This window comes from Oncorhynchus mykiss, chromosome 6 (genome assembly GCF_057628025.1).
Source record: "Oncorhynchus mykiss isolate SJ-2025 chromosome 6, ASM5762802v1, whole genome shotgun sequence".
In the NCBI taxonomy this organism is placed as follows: Eukaryota; Metazoa; Chordata; class Actinopteri; order Salmoniformes; family Salmonidae; genus Oncorhynchus; species Oncorhynchus mykiss.
The window spans coordinates 50,470,546-50,493,176 of NC_143027.1; the positions used below are offsets into that span (position 1 = coordinate 50,470,546).

At 42.5% G+C, this 22,631-nt stretch overlaps 1 protein-coding gene across 4 annotated transcripts in view; it reads left to right on the forward strand.

Annotated features, from left to right (window-relative positions):
• The window catches only part of LOC110526111 (zinc finger MIZ domain-containing protein 2), a 76,137-nt gene that overhangs the window by 15,542 nt on the left and 37,964 nt on the right, over positions 1-22,631 (forward strand). The window contains exons 1-2 of one of the 4 annotated variants that reach the window (XM_090238157.1): positions 9,933-10,070; positions 10,221-10,382. The exons of 1 other annotated variant lie outside the window; for it this stretch is intronic. The gene's annotated coding sequence lies outside the window, so the exon portion shown is untranslated. Of the gene's footprint in view, positions 1-9,893; positions 10,071-10,220; positions 10,383-22,631 lie in introns of those variants that run through there. 2 more of the 4 variants (XM_090238158.1, XM_036980390.2) reach the window with 2 other exon arrangements.

Genomic DNA, 22,631 nt, shown 5'->3' on the forward strand with positions numbered 1-22,631 from the left:
AATTTTGTTGATTCTGTAGTTTGTGTAAAAGCATCTGCACTCCCCTGGTCCCTTAGCTGGGTAGAGTGAGTCAGTCAGCCTTGCAGATGTGCTCAGCATAGTGTATGCGCCCCAAATGGAACCCTATACCCTAAATAATACACTCCTTTTGACCAGAGCCCACTAGAGTGCCATTTGGGATTGACCCACAGTCGGAGCCAGAGCCAACATTTTCACATTCACTCACACTCATTTGGAGAGAGAGGGGGAGGCCGGCGGCGAAAACCAATTGCCCCTGTTGATTATGGGAGATTCCAGTGTTATGGACTTTACATTTGCACACAAAATCACAACTTTCATGTCTCACAGAATGGACAAACAAAATATAAATACAAATTTTGATGTGTGTGTCTATAGTAGTGTTTACCCCAAAAAGCAGACCTTTTAAAATATTACCATGTTGGAGAAATAAAGCATGCAAGACGCGTTATGGATGCTACATGAAATTGGATTTTTGAGAGACAACATATTATTAAAAGTCTCAGTTTGTAAGTCTTAGGTCAACATTGTTAGCCATTTCAAAGGAAAGTCTTTGCTGAATAGAGAGGAAAAAACTACAGTTATGGATGTTTATAAAAAAAAAAACTAGGCAAGTCAGTTAAGACATAAAATAAACAGCAACTATAGTGACTTCTCTTGCACTGAGATGCAGTGCCTTAGACCGCTGCGCCACTCGAGAGCCTGAGTCTGAAATAGACATTCAAATCTTAAATGGGCAATCAGCAGTTACTACATCCATTTTTGGACTTATAAATTTATGAAATGTATCCATTGATTCTTAAAGAATATACAGTGCATTCGGAAAGTATTCAGAACCCTTGAATTTTTCCAAATGTTGTTACTTATTGCCTTAATTGATTAAATAAAAAAAATCCTCATCTACACACAATACCCCATAATGATGAAGCAAAAACAGGTTTTAAGACATTTTTGCAGCGATTACAGCATTGAGTCTTCTTGGGTATGACACTACATGCTTGGCACACCCAAATTGGGGAGTTTCTCCCATTCTCTGCAGATCCTCTCAAGCTCTGTCAGGTTGGATAAGAAGTGTCAGGTTAGATAAGAAGTGTCAGTGTACAGCTATTTTCAGGTCTCCAGAGATTTTAGATCGGGTTCAAGTCCGGGCTCTGGCTGGGCCACTCAAGTACATTCAGAGACTCCTGCGTTGTCTTGGCTGTGTGCTTAGGGTCGTTGTCCTGTTGGAAGGTGAACCTTTGCCCCAGTCTGAGGTCCTGAGCACTCTAGAGTAGGTTTTCATCAAGGATCTCTCTGTACTTGGCTATGTTTATCTTACCCTCGATCTTGACTAGTCTCCCAGTCCCTGCCGCTGAAAAATATCCCCACAGCATGATGCTGCCACCACCATGCTTCACCGAAGGGAGTGTGCTATGTTTCTTACAGACGTGACGCTTGGCATTCAGGCCAAAGAGTTCAATCTTGGTTTCATCAGACTAGAGAATCTTGTTTCACATGGTAAGAGTCCTTTTAGGTGCAACAGGTCCCAGACGTGCTCAATGGGATTGAGATCAGGGCTCTTTGCTGGCCATGGCAGAACACATACATTTGTGTCTTGCAGGAAATCTCGCACAGAACAAGCAGTATGGCTGGTGGCATTGTCATGCTGGAGGGTCATGTCAGGATGAGCCTGCAGGAAGGGTCCCACATGAGGGAGGAGGATGTCTTTCTTCCCTGTAACGCACAGAGTTGAGATTACCTGCAATGACAACAAGCTCAGTCCGATGATGCTGTGACACATCCGCCTAATTGGTGGAGTGCTGCAGAGATGATTGTCCTTCTGGAAGGTTCTCCCATCTCCAGAGGAACTCTGGAGCTCTGTCAAAGTGCCCATTGGGTTCTTGGTCACCTCCCTGACTAAGATATTCTCCACCGATTTCTCAGTTTGGCCGGGCGGCCAGCTCTAAGAAGAGCCTTGGTGGTTCCAAACTTCTTCCATTTAAAAATGGAGGCCACTGTGTTCTTGGGGACCTTCAATGCTGCAGAAATGTTTGTGTACCCTTCCCCAGTTCTGTGCCTCGACACAATCCTGTCTCGGAGTGCTATGGACAATTCTTTCAACCTCATGGATTGGTTTTTGCTCTGACATGCACTTTCAACTGTGTGTGTCTATATGTATAGATATATAGATTAGAGGTCGACCGATTTAATCGGAATGGCCGATTTTTTTTATTTTTTATTTTTTATTTTTTTATTTTTTTTTTAATTAGGGCCTATTTCAGGTTTTCATAACAATCGGAAATCGGTATTTTTGCCTGTTTTTATTTAAAAAAATAATTTTTATACCTTTTTTATTTAAGTAGGCAAGTCAGTTAAGAACACATTCTTATTTTCAATGACGACCTAGGAAATGTGGGTTAACTGCCTCGTTCAGGGGCAGAACGACAGATTTTCACCTTGTCAGCTTGGGGGATCCAATATTGCAACCTTACAGTTAACTAGTCCAATGCAATAATGACCTGCCTCTCTCTTGTTGCACTCCATAAGGAGACTGCCTGTTAAGCGAATGCAGTAAGCCAAGGTAAGTTGCTAGCTAGCATTAAACTAATCTTATAAAAAACAATCAATCATAATCACTAGTTAACTACACATGGTTGATGATATTACTAGTAGAGGTCGACCGATTATGATTTTTCAACGCCGATATTGATTATTGGACGACCAAAAAAAGCCGATACCGATTAATTTTTTATACTTTATTATTTATTTATTTATTTATTTGTAATAATGACAATTACAACAATACTGAATGAACACTTATTTTAACTTAATAATAATGAAACATGTTCAATTTGGTTTAAATAATGCAAAAACAAAGTGTTGGAGATGAAAGTAAAAGTGCAATATGTGCCATGTAAAAAAGCTAACGTTTACGTTCCTTGCTCAGAACATGAGAACGAACATATGAAGCTGGCGGTTCCTTTTAGCATGAGTCTTCAATATTCCCAGGTAATACGTTTTAGGTTGTAGGACTATTTCTCTCCATACCATTTGTATTTCATATACCTTTGACTATTGGATGTTCTTATAGGCACTTTAGCATTGCCAGTGTAACAGTATAGCTTCCGTCCCTCTCCTCGCACCTACCTGGGCTCAAACCAGGAACACATCGACAACAGCCACCCTCGAAGCAGCGTTACCCATGCAGAGCAAGGGGAATAACTACTCCAAGTCTCAGAGCGAGTGACTTTTGAAACGCTATTAGTGCGCACCTCGCTAACTAGCTAGCCATTTCACATCGGTTACACCAGCCTAATCTCGGGAGTTGATGGGCTTGAAGTCATAAACAGCGCAATGCTTGAAGCACAGCAAAGAGCTGCTGGCAAATGCAGGAAAGTGCTGTTTGCATGATTGCTTACGAGCCTGCTGGTGCCTACCATCGCTCAGTCAGACTGCTCTATCAAATCATAGACTTAATTATAACATGATAACACACACAAATACGAGCGTTAGGTCATTAATATTGTTGAATCCAGAAACTATCATCTCGAAAACAAGACGTTTATTCTTTCAGTGAAATACGGAACCGTTCCGTATTTTATCTAACGGGTGGCATCCATAAGTCTAAATATTCCTGTTATGTTGCACAACCTTCAATGTTATGTCATAATTAGGTACATTTCTGGCAAATTAGGCAGCCCAAACTGTTGCATATACCCTGACTCTGCGTGCAATGAACGCAAGAGAAGTTACACAATTTCACCTGGTTAATATTGCCTGCTAACCTGGATTTATTTTAGCTAAATTTTACCTGCCTTTTAGCAGGTTTAAATATATATACTTCTGTGTATTGATTTTAAGAAAGGCATTAATGTTTATGGTTAGGTACACATTGGAGCAAGGACAGTCCTTTTTCGCGAATACACACCGTATCGATTATATGCAACACAGGACACGCTAGATAAACTAGTAATATCATCAACCATGTGTAGTTAACTAGTGATTATGATTGATTGATTGTTTTTTATAAGATAAGTTTAATGCTAGCTAGCAACTTACCTTGGCTTACTGCATTTGCATAACAGGCGGGCTCCTCGTGGAGTGCAAAGAGAGGCAGGTGGTTAGAGCGATGGGCAAGTTAACTGTAAGGTTGCAAGATTAAATCCCGAGCTGACAAGGTAAAAATCTGTCGTTCTGCCCCTGAACAAGGCAGTTAACCCACCGTTCCTAGGCCGTCATTGAACGTAAGAATGTGTTCTTAACTGACTTGCCTAGTTAAATAAAGATTAAATAAAGGTGTACAAAAATAAATTGGCCAAATACTGATTTTGTTATGAAAATTAATCAGCCATTCCGATTAATTGGTCGACCTCTAATACAGACACTCATCACCATGCATGCATGCATACACCCACCCACCCTGTATGCTGCTGCCATACGGTTTACTATTATTATTATTATTATGAGCATAATACACGAGTTTACAAACATTATGTACACCTGCTCTTTGCATGACAGACTGACAAGGTGAATCCAGGTGAAAGAAGTTTTGATCAGTCAGGTAAATAAAAGTGCTGAAAAGATGTAGGCTCACTATTTAAAAAGGTGATGGAAAACAAGCTATAGGATGAGTGTTAGCGCAGGTACAGCCAACTAGCACTAGCTAGGTGTCAAATGTCAATATAATATCGGTGCAAAATAATATTGAGACGTAACTTTCTAGATTATTTTTTTTTTCTTCCCCCCCACCCCCCCATCACTAATAGACATGGGCATACGTGTATAAAAAATGTCAACCATAACTAAGAGGGTCTTCATACTTACTAGACTTGGAGGTAGCGCACGACTTTCGCTCGACAGTTGCCCCTATCTAAGCAGGGCAGTGTAAACAGAATTGTCTCGTTGAGCCAACACTCTTACAGTAACATTTTTAATAGCAGAGCAAAGTTTTTGAAACAGCTGAAATTTAGGCCTACAAATATTTTTCCTTGTTTTTGAGACTTGTTTTATAGATTATTTTCTTTTTTTCCCCTGAAATTCTATTAACCACATGTTACATTCTGAAATCGTTGCCGTAGATTTAACTCTCAACAGAGTTTTTCTTTTCTTTTTTTATGTATTGTTTTGGCTTGACCAACAAAGTCCAGGCAAGAAGCAACTCCCCAGGGAATTGTCAACGTTTTCAGTTGCAATTTTCCTTGACCTTTTATATAATGACTTCCATGATATTGATCAAATGAAGCCTGGTTTGTTCTAAGATACCTTTAATACGCTAGTGTAAGCCTAAGAGCTACTATCTATGGGTTAGCTAAACATCAACATGCAGCTAACAGCCAACACGTTGTTGTGAGGAGGATGCAGAAATTTATTTTGTTTAGCTAGCTTGCTAGCTAATGTTACCTAGCTGTGTAGCCTAAATTGTGACACATCGCCCCAGATCATGACGGAACCTCCAACTCCAAATTGATCTCACTCCAGAGTACAGGCCTCGGTGTAAAGCTCATTCCTTTGACAATAAACGCGAATCTGACCATCACCCCTGGTGAGACCAAACCCGCGACTTGTCAGTGAAGAGCACTTTTTGCCAGTTCTGTCTGGTCAAGCGACGGTGAGTTTGTGCCCATAGGTGACGTTGTTGCCGGTGATGTCTGGTGAGGACCTGCCTTACAACAGGCCTACAAGCCCTCTGTCCAGCCTCTCTCAGCCTATTGTGGACAGTCTGAGCACTGATGGAGGGATTGTGTTTTCCTGGTGTAACTCTGGCAGTTGTTGTTGCCATCCTGTACCTGTCCCGCAGGTGTGATGATCGGATATACCTATCCTGTGCAGGTGTTGTTACACGTGGTCTGTCACTGCGAGGACGATCAGCTGTCCGTCTTGTCTCCCTGTAGCTCTGACTTAGGCGTCCCACAGTACGAACATTGCAATTTATTGCCCTGACCACATCTGCAGTCCTCATGCCTGCTTGCCTAAGGCATGTTCACACAGATGAGCAGGGACCCTGGGCATCTTCTTTTGGTTTTTCAGAGTCCGTAGAAAGGCCTCTTTAGTGTCCTAAGTTTTCATAACTGTGACCTTAATTGCCTAACGTCTGTAAGCTGTTAATGTCTTAACCTTTCTAGCAACCCCTCGACAACATTCCGCTGAAAAGGCAGAAAGCGAAATTCAAAAAATATTTTTTAGAAATATGTAGCTTTCACACATTGTCCAATACAGCAAATGAAAGATAAACATCTTGTTAATCTACCCATTGTGTCCGATTTAAAAAAATAAAAAAAATAAAAAAAAATGCTTTACAGCTAAAGCACAACATATGATGATGTTAGGTCATAGCCAAGTTGAAAAAACACAGCCATTTTCCCAGCCAAAGATAGGAGTCACAAAAAGCAGAAATATAGATCAAATGAATCACTATCCTTTGATCTTCATCAGATGACACTCATAGGACATCATGTTACACAATACATGTATGTTTTGTTCGATAATGTGCATATTTATATCTAAAAATCTGTTTACATTGGAGCCTTATGTGCAGTAATGTTTTGATTCCAAAACATCCGGTGATTTTGTAGAAATACTCATAATAAACATCGATAAAAGATACAAGTGTTATTCACATAATGAAAGACTTCTCCTTAATGCAACCGCTGTGTCAGATTTCAAAAAAACTTCACGGAAAAAGCATAATCTGAGAACGGCGCTCAGAGCCCAAAACAGCCAGAGGAATATCCGCCATTTTGGAATCAACAAAGTTAGAAACAACACCATAAATATTCACTTACCTTTGATCTTCATCAGAATGCACTCCCAGTAATCCCAGTTTGACAATAAATTACTGATTTGTTCCATAAAGTCCATCATTTATGTCCAAATAGCCACTTGTTGTTAGCGTGTTCAACCCAGTAATCCATCTTCATGAGGCGCGAGCATTTCGTCCAGACAAACTCAAAGTTCCGCTACAGTCCTTTAGAAACATGTCAAACGATGTATGGAATCAATCGTTAGGATTTTTTTAACATAATACATCAATGTTCCAAACGGAGAATTACCTTATCTTCAGAAAAGCATTGGAACTAGAGGTAACTCTGTCGGGGGCGCAAGTCATGAAACCGAGGCTCTCTGCCAGACCACTGACTCAGAGGTCTCATGAGCCCCTCCTTTATAGTAGAATCCTCAAACCAGTTTCTAAAGATGGTTGACATCTAGTGGAAGCCCTAGGAAGTGCAACCTAATTCATATCTCAATGTGTATTCGGTAGGCCAAGCTTTGAAAAACGACAAACCTCAGATGTCACACTTCCTGGTTAGATTTTCTCAGGTTTTCGCCTGCCATATGAGTTCTGTAATACTCACAGACATCATTCAAACAGTTTTAGTAACTTCAGTGTATTCTATCCAATACTAATAATAATATGCATATATTAGCATCTGGGACAGAGTAGGAGGCAGTTCACTCTGGGCACGCTATTCATCCAAAAGTGAAAATGCTGCCCCCTATCCCAAAAAGGTTAACGACCGTTCCACAGGTGCATGTTCATTAATTGTTTATGATTCATTGATCAAGCATGGGAAACAGTGTTTAAACCCTTTACAATGAAGATAAATGAAGTTATTTGGATTTTTTAAGAATTATCTTTGAAAGACAGGGTCCTGAAAAAGGGACGCTTCTTTTTTGCTGAGTTTATATTCAGTGTGCGGGCCAATATTGAGGCTATGATTAAGAAGTTGTAGTTATTTTCTGTCTGTATTAACAAGGACAACACACAGGTCTTTCCATCATTGTATGATCTTTTGTGTGCAAATTAACTCAAGCTTACGGACAATGTCAAATGTGATAGTGAAGCACCTGAGTGAGTTGGGTATGCAAACAACTGGATTCGTTATCCCTTTCATTCCCTGCCTCCAGTCCACTTACCAATATCTGAACAGGAGAGCCTCATTGAAATTGCAACAAGCGGTTCTGTGAAAATTGAATTTTATCAGAAACCACTGCCAGATTTTTTGATTGGGCTGTGCTCAGAGTGTTAAGACACTGATGCCCTTTGCAACCACGCACCTATGTGAGAGTGGATTCTTGGCCCTCACTAGCATGAAAACTAAATACAGGCACAGACTGTGTGTGGGAAATGATTTAAGACTGAGTCTCTCCAATACAACCTAACATTTCAGAGTTATGTGCATCCTTTCAAGCACACCCTTCTCATTAACCTGTGGTGAGTTCACCATTTTCGATGAACAAATAAGGTTTTATATGTAAGATGGTTAAATAAAGAGCAAAATTATTGATTATTATTATTTGCGTCCTGGTCTTATAAGTGCTCCTTGTCACTTTCCACGAGCTGGGTTGTGACGACAACTCACACTCATTCTTATGTTTAATAAATGTATTGTATAGTTTGTGTGTGGCAGGTTTACAATGATGGCAAAAAAACTACATTTGAGAGCGCGCTGACCCTGGTGCTAGAGGGGGTATGCAGCTGGAGGTTGAACGTTTGAAGGTGTACGGGACTATAAAAAGTTTGGGAATCACTGATCTAAAGGATGTTGTTAGCTAGCAGGAGTTAGCTGTGTATTGTCAGCTAATTTAATGTGTACGGACAAGAAAATGAAACCATTTCATCGTATTCGCATACTTGTGAATTGTTGCATTACTCAGGAGTGTAATATGGTTTGGTTGCATTAATCTATACGGTAATATTTTTTTAGATAAAGTTTCTCGGATTGTTACATAGTTGGTTCTTAGTGGCTACTGTGAAATTTATGGTCAATTTGAGCTTTGGACCAAGAATGTCACGTTGCCAGTCACAATGAAATGAAAGGTAAGGATGTAATGTGAATTGAAATCTCTTTCGCCACTCTGCTCCTCAGACTCCCCTTCATCTCTTGTCGTGGGAATTCTAAGCAGTATACGTGTCACCTATGTCTCTAAACAAATAAGAGTGGCATTGAGGTTAACTTAAATGCAGTTATTTTGACTGTTGCGTCTTGTTGCCTTGATTTGGTTCAGTGACAAACGGTTTGAGCAATTGTAGAGGGAAAAGGGCGGTTAGGCTTATCACATCAAGAGATTCTTTCAGGGTTATTTTAATGCTGCTGCTATGTTCACCTCAAGTGAATTAATTTTCAAAGTCTGAGACGGTGTTCTCTGAAGGGTTGCCAACTAAGGCAAGATTTTACAATGGAAACTGTTTTGCAACTGAAATGAGCCTTCCTTATTGGACAAGTTCGGGTTTCGTCCCATTTGCTTCTGTCTGTGGTTCCAAATAATTGACTTGACCTTACCTGTTCTTCAGGAGATGGAATAATGTCTGCAGTAAGGGCATCGGGGGAGGGGAGCTCAAAATCCTGTTTCTGTGAGGGATCCATTGCTATTGTCCCTCTGGGGACCTTTCACCCCTGCTATTCAAATAGGCTGAAACAGTTTTTTGGTTTCAGTCCCTTCTCTAGCTTGTTCCAGTAGAGGCAGCTAGAGGTGGTGCATTTTTGGAAACCCAGGTGGTTCTGAGACTGCATTCTGTGTTGCCTCCTAACTGTCATCACCGTGTCTGATATTTCTGGGATTTCTTTCTCTAGCTGCACTCGAGTTTCCCAGATTAGTGGTTGAGGCTGGGGAATGCTCAATGAAACTTTATCAGATGCCATCACTATGATGATTCATTACAATTCTATGTCTACGTGCTAAGCAAGTATGTCTGTGTGCGCAACCGGGTCTCCACGATTGAGTGAGCACATCTGCGTTGGATTTTGGGGAGTGTAAAAGTGTGTTGTCTGACACTGTAGTGATGTTCAGGAATGTCTAATCTTGGGCCGGCCCCCCTCTGTTCACTCAGCTCCCTCCTTCCCAGCACTCTTCGCAAACCATTCCTCAAAGGGCCCGTGTTGGGGGAGGGGCCCCACACTGACCAGTTAGTTGACTTCATGCTCTGTCCATTTGGTGTTGGTGAATGGCTTGAGCAGTGGTGGGGGGATAAGCACTAATGTCCTGTTTGCTGGAGCTCTTGAGCTTGATGGGCAAGTGTTGCAACTAGGTGCTTTCGGAAAGGTAGCAACCGCCTCTCAAGCTTGTGTGAAGAGGTAAGCCTTGCTCTCTGTGCTGTTGTCCTTCTAGCTACTCATACTGGAATGGGTCTTCTGATTCCTTTCACTGTAGAGCACATCACGTCGGCGCTAGGCTAAATTAATGGGGCTGCGTCTGGCTGTTCCACCCATGTCTTTGTGTTTCAGGAGACAGCCACACAGGATGGACTGTCTGAGGTTGGCTGGATAATAAGGATGTTGTTGAATACGTTGCCTTGACTTGAGATTGTGGGTTGCATTGACAGATGTCATCTAGCTAACCAGAAGACATTGGACACCAGGCCTGTATTCATGAAGTGCTGATTTAGGGTCAGTGTTTTTTTTTTTTTTTTTAGATTATAATGAATGGATATGGGGACCTGATCATAGATCAGCATTCCAACTATGAGACGCTTGGTACATATGTGCTCAAAGCTATTCCGAGCTTTTCAACAGTTGTGCCTTTGACTGGAGCTGGAGGTTCAGGTGAACTGGCCATTGAAGTGGTGCTGTAGAGAGGATGACACCGCAGGGAGGGCACCTTTACAATGGAATGAATGCAGGAGGAAGTGATTGAGTTTGTTTTGGCGGTGCAACCACTAGAATAAAGCTCTGTCTTGTCCTCACCCCCCCCCCCCACCCCAAGAATGTTTATTTGGGAACCAATAGGTCTTCAGTGGCAGGGCCCATGGTCATAAAGCATCTAAGTACGAGTGCTGATCTAGGGAATGCTTTGCTGATAATCCTGTGAATCCCAGGGTGTTGGAATAAGAAGTGGGCCCAAAGGTTTATATGAGTGTGTGTGTACAGTGAGTGTGTGTGTGTGTACTGTGTGTGTGTGTGTGTGTGTGTGTGTGTGTGTGTGTGTGTGTGTACAGTGTGTGTGTGTGTACAGTGAGTGTGTGTGTGTACAGTGAGTGTGTGTGTGTACAGTGAGTGTGTGTGTTTACAGTTCTGTGCCGGTCCCTAATACTGGGGGGGTTGGAGCAGGGCTGTGTGTGACCTGGATCTGTGTGGGGTAGAGCGTCTGAGTGTGTTTCAGGGCAGCTAAGTGGAGAGTGTGTGTGTGTGGGGTAGTCAGTCATTCACAGTGTGCGTGTCAGGAATATTGATCTGAGACAGATCACACGGTTAGTGTATCTGACACATTTTCCCACGTGGAATCCTCCACCGTTCACTCAGCTACGTGTGTATGTGTGTGTAATGCAGCCAGATCCTCCGAGTCATATAACCAGTACCTCGCTCCATCAGACCAGATGCCATGACGATCAGTTGAGGAGAATGTAATTTGTCTTGATTGGCGTCTACATTAACTTGCCGTCGGTCCTCAGCCAAACTCTGAGAGGATTAAAGGACCATGTGTTAATGCTGTGTGCGCAGCGACCCACCGCACTCTGTCTGCCGCGCTACACAATAACAGTTCTCATCTTAGCAGCAATGCTCCCATACAGTCCTTCTCATTTAGATCAAACCTCCGCTTTGTCTTGCATCTGAAAAGGTATGCGTAAACTTCGGCACAGTATATTTGTTAAGGGCATTTCACCGAGACTACATTTTTTTCACTTTAGAATGTATGCAAAACAAAAAAGATTGATTTCAAAGTTTAACAAACCATACAACTCTATGCACAATGACTACTGGAAAAATGTACACATAAAATGTAAAACATTTACTGGAACAAAACTGTGCAGATTAAAAATGTGTTTGTTAAAAACTTTGTTTCTACACAGTTCTTCCTGTAAATGTGTTTTTGCAAAGTTTCCTGGGGAAATTGTTAAAAGTAGTCCTTGTGCATAGAGTTATGTGGTTTATTAAACTTAGAAATCAATGGTTTTTGTTTGGTATACATTTTAAAGCGAAATATCTGACTGGGCAATATCAAATGAATGCTCCAACAATCTCTTTCCCTCTTCAGCTCTCCAGTTATTGCTCTCTCCTCCCCTCCCTCTACCTTTGCCGGCCCACTCTCCCTGCAATTTACCCTTATTATCCTAGTAGGCGTCCTTCTCTCTCTCATACTCCGCTGCCCCCCCCTCCCCTCACCCCCCTCTTTCCACATGTATTTTTCAAGCTGGAGGCTGTCTGACCTAAATCTAGCAAGCAGGCAGTGACAGGAATTAAGGGTGGTGCGGTGGGGAGGGAGGGACACAAAGGGGTGGAGGGAGGGAGGGACAAAAGGCAATGATTCCAACAAATTAGCATGCCAGTTAATGGTGCTCATCCTGGCTATGTGGTATGGCCCAGAGTGAGGGGATGGGGGATAGTGAGGGGTTGGAGGGGGGATGACAACCCTTTGTACAAAGGCCCCTCAAGGGAAATTAAACTCCTCATTCTGAAACATCTTCACCCGTGCTACTGCTCGGCTCTTGTACTCTGCTGCATGTGTGCCATTTGTCCACGGAGAGCAAGAGACATTCACACTGTTTCCACTCTCAATATCACATTTTTTCAAATCCTGCTGCTATTTTTAGTCCTAAACTCTTCTCAACTGTGAGGAATCTGTGGCGTGTAGCAGTAGCCACAGAGGCTGTGATATTGTCCAAAAGCAACAACACAAGCACTGCATGGCATCATGCTGTTGCACAGGACACAGGTGCACAACCTCCTCACGTGTTGCCTGCCTAACAATTAGTTCTGATGTCTGATGCCTGAGCATACCACTTCACTGCGCTCTGAAGCAGGATTAAGGCGTCAGCATGCTTTGGTTTGAACTCGGCTGGGCAAAGCGAACGAGTGCACTCGCATACTCCCTTAACTGACTTGCCTAGTTAAATAATAAATAAATAATAAAATAAAAAACAAGACGTTTGCTTAAAAATTGGAAAATTGGCAATATTACCCCAGGACAGTAGAGGGCGATAAACTGGTAATAAGCCATCTACGGCCAAACAAGGAAGAGATAAAATCAAGGACTGATAAAATTGCATACACAGAGAGACCCGGGAATTGCCCGGAACCTACTAGATTTGCAATGCTCCAACTCTCTCTCCCCCTCCCGCTCGCCAGTTATTGCTCTCTCCTCCCATACATCTCTACTTTTGCCAGCCCACTCTCCCTGCAATTTTCCTTATTATCCTTGTAGGTGTCCTTAACTCTCTCATACTCTGCTGCCTCCTCCTCCCTCCTCCTTTGATTTTTTTGTCAGCTAGCGCTAGCTGTTGTTAGCAAACAACAGCCCTGACTAAAATAGAAAATAGAAGAACATAGCTCATCCTCTGAAGACGTTATGTTGCTTATTTACTTCTGTACCTCCGGCCAAGCAATGCTCAAAGTTGTAATTTGCCATGTTGAATCCACACTGAGTTACGGGGCTGAATCGGGAAGAAGAATAAACTTGCGTCACCCCTACAGTTGCCCAGTCACCGATGAAGGGGCTTAGACTTTGGCTCCCGAACATAGGTTTTCCTACCAAAAGTGCACACGAACAGCCGAAAAAACTCCTGCCAAAGACAAAACTGTCACGAAATGTAGTCATAATATATGTTCAAACGGTTTCAGTTGGGAACCATGCCGAGGCCTTTAGACCATACTTCTTTGATACTTACGTTTGGCCTGCATGGGGAAAATTCCGTTTGCTTGAATTGGGATTTGGGTAAGATTTTAAAATCCTTTTGTGTCAGGCTACACACACAGTGCACCCTGTACAGTTGACACCAGGCAGGATGGGGCCATGGACTCATGCTGCTTACGCCAAATCCTGAGTCAGCCATCAGCATGATGCAACAGGAACCCCTCAATTGTCCAGTGTTGGTGATTGCGTGCCCACTGGAGCTGCTGCTTATTGTTTTCAGCTGATAGGAGTGGAACCAGGTTTGGTCGTCTGCTGCAATAGCCCATCCGTGACAAGGACCGACGAGTTGTGCGTTTCGAGATGCCATTCTGCACACCACTGTTGTATTGCTCCGTTATTTACCTGTTTGTGGCCCGCCTGTTAGCTTGTACGATTTTTGCCATTCTCTTTCGACTGCATATTTTTGTTTGCTGGACAATTCTCTGTAAACCCTAGACACTGTCGTGCATTAAAAGCCCAGGAAGCCATTTCTGAGATACTGGAACCGGCTTACCTGGCACCGATGATCATACCACGCTCAAAGTCGCTTAGGTCACAGTTTTTGTCCATTTGAATGTTCAATCGAACAGTAACTGACTGCCTCGATGCCTGTCTTCCTGCTTTATATTGCAAGCTACGGCCATATGACTCACTCTGTAGGAACAAACCATTTTTGTGAACCTAATAAACTGTCCACTGAGTGTATGTGTATGTACAGTACCAGTCAAATGTTTGGACATCTACTCATTCAAGTTTACATTTTTTTTTTTTTTTTTTTTACTATTTTCTACAGTGTAGAATAATTGTGAAGACATCAAAATGATGAAAAAACACATGGAATCATGTCGTAACCAAAAAAGTGTTAAACAAATCAGAATATATTTTAGATTCTTCATAGTAGCCACTCTTTGCCTTGATGACAGCTTTGCACACTCTTGGCATTCTCTCAACCAATTTCATGAGGAATGCTTTTCCAACATACTTGGAGTTCCCACATATGCTGAGCACTTGTTGGCTGCTTTTCCTTCACTCTGCGGTCCAACTCATCCCAAACCATCTCAGTTGGTTTGAGGTCGGGTGATTGTGGAGGCCAGGTCATCTGATGCAGCACTCCATCACTCTCCTTCTTGGTTAAATAGCATTTATACAGCCTGGAGGTGTGTTGGGTCATTGTCCTGTTGAAAAACAAATTATATCTCATTAAGCGTAAACCAGATGGAATGGCGTATCGCTGCAGAATGCTGTGGTAGCCATGCTGGTTAAGTGTGCCTTGAAATCAAAATAAATCACTGACCGTGTCAACAGCAAAGCACCATCACACCACCTCATCCATGCTTCACGGTGGGGACCACACACGTGGAGATCATCAGTTCACCTACTCTGCATCTCACAAAGACATGACTGTTGGAACCAAAAATCTCAAATTTGGACTCATCAGACCAAAGGACAGATTTCCACTGCTCTAATGTCCAATTCTTCTCTGCAAATCTTCTCAAGCTCTGTCAGGTTGGATGGGGAGCGTCACTGCACAGCTTTTTTCAGGTCTCTCCAGAGATGTTCTATCAGGTTCAAGTCCGGGTTCTGGCTGGGCCACGCAAGAACATTACGAGACTTGTTCCAAAGCCACTCCTGCGTAGTCTTGGCTGTGTGTTTTTGGTGTTGTGTTTTAGTGTTGTCCTGTTGGAAGGTGAACCTTCGACCACAGATGGAGGTCCTGAGCGCTCTGGAGCAGGTTTCCATCAAGGATCTCTCTATACTTCGCTCATCTTTGTCTCGATCCTGACTAGTCTCCCAGTCCCTGCCGCTGAAAAACATCCCCACAGCATGATGCTGCCACCACCATGCTTCACCGTAGAGATGGTGCCAGGTTTCCTTCAGACGTGACGCTTGGCATTCAGGTTCATTTGTGGTTTCATCTGGTCAGAGTCCTTTCAGGTGCTTTTTGGCAAACTCCAAGGGGGCTGTCATGTGCATTTTAATGAGGCTTCCGTCTGCCTACTCTACCATAAAAGGCCTGATTGGTGGAGTGCTGCAGAGATGGTTGTCCTTCTGGAAGGTTCTCCCATCTCCACAGAGAAACTCTGTAGCTCTGTCAGCGACAATCGGGTTCTTGGTCATCTCCCTGACCAAGGGCTTCTCCCCCTATTGCTTAGTTTGGCCAGGGGGCCATCTCTAGGAAGAGTCTTGTTGGTTCCTAACTTCTTCCATTTTTAGAATGATGGAGGCCACTATGTTCTTGGGGACCTTCAATACTGCAGAAATGTTTTGGTACCCTTCCCCAGACCTGTGGACAATTGTGTGATCATGCTCTCCGTAACTGATGTGAGCAAGACCTTTAAAAAAGCTGCGGGGCCAGACGGATTACCAGGACGTGTACTCAAAGCATGCGCGGACCAACTGGCAAGTGTCTTCACAGACATTTTCAACCTCTCTCTGGCCGAGTCTATAATACTTACGTTTCAAATAGACCACCATAGTCCCTGTGCCCAAGATAGCGAAGGTAACCTGCCTAAATGATTACTGCCCCGTAGCACTCACATCGGTAGCCATGAAGTGCTTTGAAAGGCTGATCATGACTCACATCAACACCATCATGCCAGAAACCCTAGACCCACTCCAATTCACATACCGCCCCAACTGATCCAAAGATCTCAATCGCACTCCACCCTTTCCCACCTGGACAAAAGGATCACCTATGTGAGAATGCTGTTCATTGACTACAGCTCGGCGATCAACACCGTAGTGCGCACACAGCTCATCACTAAGGACCCTGGGACTAAACACCTCCCTCTACAACTGGATCCTGAACTTCCTGACTGGCTGTTAGTTTAAATAATAATTATAAACTTTAGTTTATTTAGTCAATATTTTTATTAACTCTAGTTCTTGAACTGCATTGTTGGTTTAAGGACTTGTAAGTAAGCATTTCACAGTAAGGTAATAATAAAGTATATTCACCTCCACTGTGGTACTCTGTACGGCCCCATGCAGCTGGTTGGTGGCTGTACAAAAGACCTCAGAGTGGAGCATCATACTACTGAGATGAACTTGATTAACCAAGTTGATTTCACCTGTTGAGTCTCCTCTCAATGCCACACTCTTGCCACTAATTATCAGGACTGCCCTGGCTTATTCACACCTTTTTTTTAAATTTGTTTAGTTTGTATTTAAATTCTGTCAAGCCATTCCTCAGTTTCTTTCCAGTTGTGTTAAGAGTATCCTCTCGACTAAATGTAAACACGGAGTGTACAAAACATTAGGAACACCTTCCTAATATTGCATTGCACCCCCTTTTGCCCTCAGATCAGCCTCAATTTGTCGGGGCATGGACTACAAGGTGTCAAGTGTTCCACAGGGATGCTGGCCCATGTTGACTCCAAAGTTGCCACAGTTGTGTCAAGTAGGCTAGAGGTCCTTTGGGTGGTTGACCATTCTTGATCCACACAAGAATGGAGTGTGAAAAGCCCAGTAGCGTTGCATTGTTAACACACTCAAAACGGTGCGTCGGGCACCTACTACCATACCCCGGGAAAAGCACTTAAATATTTTGTCTTGCCCATTCACCCTCTGAATGGCACACATACACAATCCATGTCTCAAGGCTTAAACATCCTTTAACCGGTCTCCTCCCCTTCATCGACACTGATTTTTTTGAAGCGAATTTAACAAGTGACATCAATAAGGGATCATAGTGTTCACCTGGTCAGTCTGTCATGGAAAGATAAATGTTTTGTGTGTTCAGAAAGTATTTACACACCTTGACTTTTTCCATATTTTGTTGTGTTACAGCATGAATTTTAAAATGGATTAAATTGAGATTTTGTGTCACTGGCCTACACAATGCCTCATAATGTCAGTGGAATGATGTTATTTAAATGTTTACAAATGATTTACACATGAAACTTAAATGACATTTCAGCATTTTCAATCCCTTTGTTATGGCCAACCTAAATAAGTTAAGGAGTAAAAATGTGGTTAACAAGTCACATAATAAGCTGCATGGACTCACTCTGTGTGCAATAATAGGGTTTAACATGATTTTTGAATGACTACTATCGTGACGTTGTATTGGTTAACATGGCGACTGCTATCCTTGAATTGATTAATGGTTTATAATTACGTGATAAAATGAATCAGGCAATTATTAAGACATTAACCTGGGGTACAATGGGAAAGTTTGCTTTTATTGAGTTTCTATTTCCCAAATTCAAAGAACATCAGAATATTGATTTTTACAACAGTCACTAATTAATCAATTTCCCCTGCAGTCTCATTCTGAACGTTGCATAATCCGTGAATCTGCACAAACCTGAGTCCCACCAATGAGTTACTAGCTAGTTAAAATGATAATATAAGATACTCGTACACAAAAACAGTCTAGGCTATTGATTAGTACAACGGGCCAACACACTATGACACGTTTTACCCAAAATGGGGGTTCAAGAGAGAAAGAAAGTACACGAGAGAAATATACATTTTGGGTGCATTTGTAAGCTATGCTTATTTTAACCCTAACCTAGCCCGAACTGCCGCTCTTATGGGTCAGAATATAATGATGTCATTTCGTGTTGAAGGTCTCCGATGGGGGTCTCTGCGTGAACAATTTCGGCTTCTCGGATGACGCACTTCTCTGGTGTAACTCTCTGGTTGTCCTCGCCATGTCAGTGTCCTTTGTCTTAGTGGTCCATTTCCTCTCCCTTGTTCTGAAAGGGGTCTTCTGAGGACAGCCAGCCCTGTAACCCAGGGCTCACAGCGTAGGAACGAAAGCAGTGTAGATACACGATTCGATGGAGAGTGGTGACCGGGTGGTCCTGCTTGAATTCACCCTCTTAGACGCAAGTACTCATCCGTAGCATGGATAGAAGAAGGTTCCTTTATCTTCAACCTCGTGTTGCGTTTTGGGTTTGTTGACTATTCAGACCTTGGCTGCAGCTCGGGTCACTTAGTCTGATATGCTAATTCTTAACTCACATGTCATGCCTTTGGCGCAATTCTCTGGGCGTACCAAGTTACGATGCAAGGTCTGTATTTTTACTCAGATCCAATTTAGACAACTAACTTCACATTTCATCTTTACCAAAACATTCTCTTTGAATTGGACATTTTCCACCCAACGTACAATGTATAAACATCAAGCATATACTAGGAAAACTCTTAAAGTTACAATGTTTTGTTATAACGTTGTCCTTTAACTTTTAATAACATAACAAAAATGACATTAATTTTCATATTCCATCTATCGTCATTACCACCCTTGTGACTGACGAAACCCTTTGTCACAAAGTCCATTTATCGCATGTTAATGTTCTGAGGCCGGTTCTCCATAATGGGGGAAAAGGGGGGGAAAGGAATTTTGTCTGCTGCCTTAGATTTACAATGGGTGGGAGGTAACACAAGCCCCCCCATCTTCATACCCCTCGATCTCTTCTCCTCTGGTGGGTGTGAGAGATCTCTCTGTTGGATTGTGGTCCCCGGTAACCTGACCTGAGCAGGCCGGTCATAACACTACCTTATCTTTGTACCCCACACATTGTCTGTAAGGTCCCTCAGTCGAGCAGTGAATTTCAAACGTAGATTCAGCTACATAGGCACGGTATACGTAACAACAACAACAACAACAACAACAACATTACATTCAGTACCACGCAGTCTCACTTCCTGGCTGATCATAAATTCAGTGGAGAACCGGTTCTTCAACAACTAGGACCATCCCAAACCTCTCTCCCGTTTCCCTAAGGAAGTTTTGGTTTGGCCTGATGTTATTATGATGTACATCATGACAATGGACATCACGACTTTGTTCATGTACCACATTCTCTCTCCATCTGACCTGCCCGAGGCTGAACTAGTGACCATCTGTCCTGCTACAGTGCCTTCAGAAAGTATTCATACCCCTTCATTTATGACACATTTTTGTTACAGCCTGAATTCAAAATGGGTCAAATATTTTTTTTCTCTCACCCATCTACGCACAATACCCCATAAATATAATGTGAAATCATGTTTTTACAAATGTTTGCAAATGTATTGGAAATGTACATAAGTATTCTACATCTGTTGAAGCACCGTTGGCAGCGATTACAGCTGTGAGTCTTTCTGGGTAAGTCTCCAAGTGCTTTCCTCACCTGGATTGTTCAACATTTTCCCATTATTCTTTAACAAAAATCTTCAAGCTCTGTCAAATTTGGTTGTTGATCATCGCTAAACAACAATTTTCAGGTCTTGCAATAGATTTTCAAGCAGATTTAAATCAAAAATGTAACTAGGCTACTCAGGAGCATTCACTGTCGTCTTGGTAAGCAACTCCAGTGTAGATTTAGCCTTGTGTTTTAGGTTATTGTTTCTGGTGTAAGGCAGACTGAGCTAGGTTTTCTTCTATGATTTTGCCTAATAATATTACTGAGTACCACTTGCCATATTTCAAGCATAGGGATGGCTGCATCATGTTATGGGTATGCTTGTAATCATTATGGACTGGGGAGTTTTTCCAGCATGAAAGAGATTCGAGCCGGTTGACCACTAATGTTGTATTGGATTTGCCCCAAACATAACACGTTTGTATTCAGGACAAAAAAAGTATTGCTTTGCCACATTTTTTGCAGTATTACTTTTGTGCCTTGTTGCAAACAGGATGCATGTTTTGGAATATTTGTATTCTGTAGAGGCTTCCTTCTTTTCACTCTGTCAATTAGGTTAGTATTGTGGAGTAACTACAATGTTGTTGATCCATCCTCAGGAGAAAACTATCATTAAACTCTAACTGTTTTTAAGTCACCATTGGCCTAATGGTGAAATCCCTGAGCAGGTTCCTTCCTCTCCGGCAGCTGAGTTAGGAAGGACTCCTGTATCTTTGTGGTGACTGGATGTGTTGATACACCATACAAAGTGTAATTAATAACTTCACCATGCTCAAAAGGATATTCAATGTCTGCTTTTTACATTTTAGTTTTTTATCCACAAATACAGTGGCAAGAAAATATGTGAACCCTTTGGAATTACCTGAATTTCTGCATAAATTGGTCATAAAATTTGATCTGATCTTCATCTAAGTCACAACAATAGACAAACACAGTCTGCTTAAACTAATAATACAAGCAATTATACGTTTTCATGTCTTTATTGAACACACTGTGTAAAAATTCACAGTGTAGGGTGGAAAAGTATGTGAACACTTGGCAGCAATAAACTCAATGTTTTCTGTAGTTGTGGATCAGACCTGCACAATGGTCAGGAGGAATTTTGGACCATTCATCTTTACAAAACTGTTTCAGTTCAGCAATATTCTTAGGATGTCTGGTGTGAACAGCTCTTGAGTTCATGCCACAGCATTTTAAATCAGGTTGAGGTCAGGACTTTTACTGGGCCACTCCAGAAGGCTTATTTTTGTCTGTTGAAGCTATTCTATTGTTGATTTTACTTCTGTGTTTTGGGTTGTTGTCATGTTGTATCACCCAACAACTTCTGAGCTTCAATTGGTGGACAGATAATCAAGACATTTTGCAGGAGAATGTAAGGCTAACTTGGGAATTCATTTTTCCGTCAATTTGTTTTTCTTTATGTAAGTAGGCAAGTCAGTTAAGAACAAATTCTTATTTTCAATGACGGCCTAGGAACAGTGGGTTAACTGCCTGTTCAGGGGCAGAACGGCAGATTTCTACCTTGTCAGCTCGGGGGTTTGAATTGGCAACCTTCTGGTTACTAGTCCAACACTCTAACCACTAGGCTACCCTGTCGTCAAAGATAGCAAGCTGTCCAGGCCCTGAAACAGCAAAGCAGCCCCAAACCATGATGTTCCATCCACCATACTTTACAGTTGGGATGAGGTTTTGATGTTGGTATGCTGTGTCTTTTTTCCCTCCACACATAGTCAAATCAAATTTATTTATATAGCCCTTCTTATATCGGCTGATGTCTCAGTACTGTACAGAAACCCAGCCTAAAACCCCAAACGGCAAGCAATGCAGGTGTAGAGGAAAAACTCGGTGGCTAGGAAAAACTCCCTAGAAAGGCCAAAATCTAGAAAGAAACCTAGAGAGGAACCAGGCTATGAGGGGTGGCCAGTCCTCTTCTGGCTCTGCCAGGTGGAGATTATAACAGAACATGGCCAAGATGTTCAAATGTTTATAAATGGTCAAATAATAATAATCACAGTAGTTGTCAAGGGTGTAGCAAGTCAGCACCTCAGGAGTAAATGTCAGTTGGCTTTTCATAGCCGATCATTGAGAGTATCTCTACCGCTCCTGCTGTCTCTAGAGAGTTTAAAACCGCAGGTCTGGGACAGGTAGCACACCCGGTGAACAGGTCAGGGTTCCATAGCCGCAGGCAGAACAGTTGAAACTGGAGCATCAGCACGGCCAGGTGGACTGGGGACAGCAAGGAGTCATCATGCCAGGTAGTCCTGAGCCATGGTCCTAGGGCTCAGGTCCTCCGAGAGAGAGAAAGAAAGAGGGAGCATACTTAAATTCACACAAGACACTGGATATGACAGGAGAAGTACTCCAGATATAACAGACTGACCCTAGCCCCCCGACACACAAACTACTTCAGCATAAATACTGGAGGCTGAGACGAGGGGTCAGGAGACACTGTGGCCCCATCCGATGATACCCCCGGACAGGGCCAAACAGAGAGGATATAACCCCACCCACTTCTCCAAAGCACAGCCCCCACACCACTAGAGGGATAACTTCAACCACCAACTTACCATCCTGAGACAAGGCCGAGTATAGCAAACAAAGATCTCCCCCACGGCATAACCCACATAGTGTTGTGTGTTCCTTCCAAACAACTCAACTGTTTCATCTGTCCACAGAATATTTTGCCAGAAGCGCTGTGGAACATCCAGGTGCTCTTTTGCGAATTTCAGTCGTGCAGCAATGTTTTTTTTGGACAGCAGTGGCTTCTGTGGTGTCCTCCCATGCACACCATTCTTGTTTAGTGTTTTACGTATCGTAGACCCGTCAACAAATGTTAACATGTTCCAGAATTCTGTAAGTCTTTAGCTGACACTCTAGGATTTTTCTTAACCT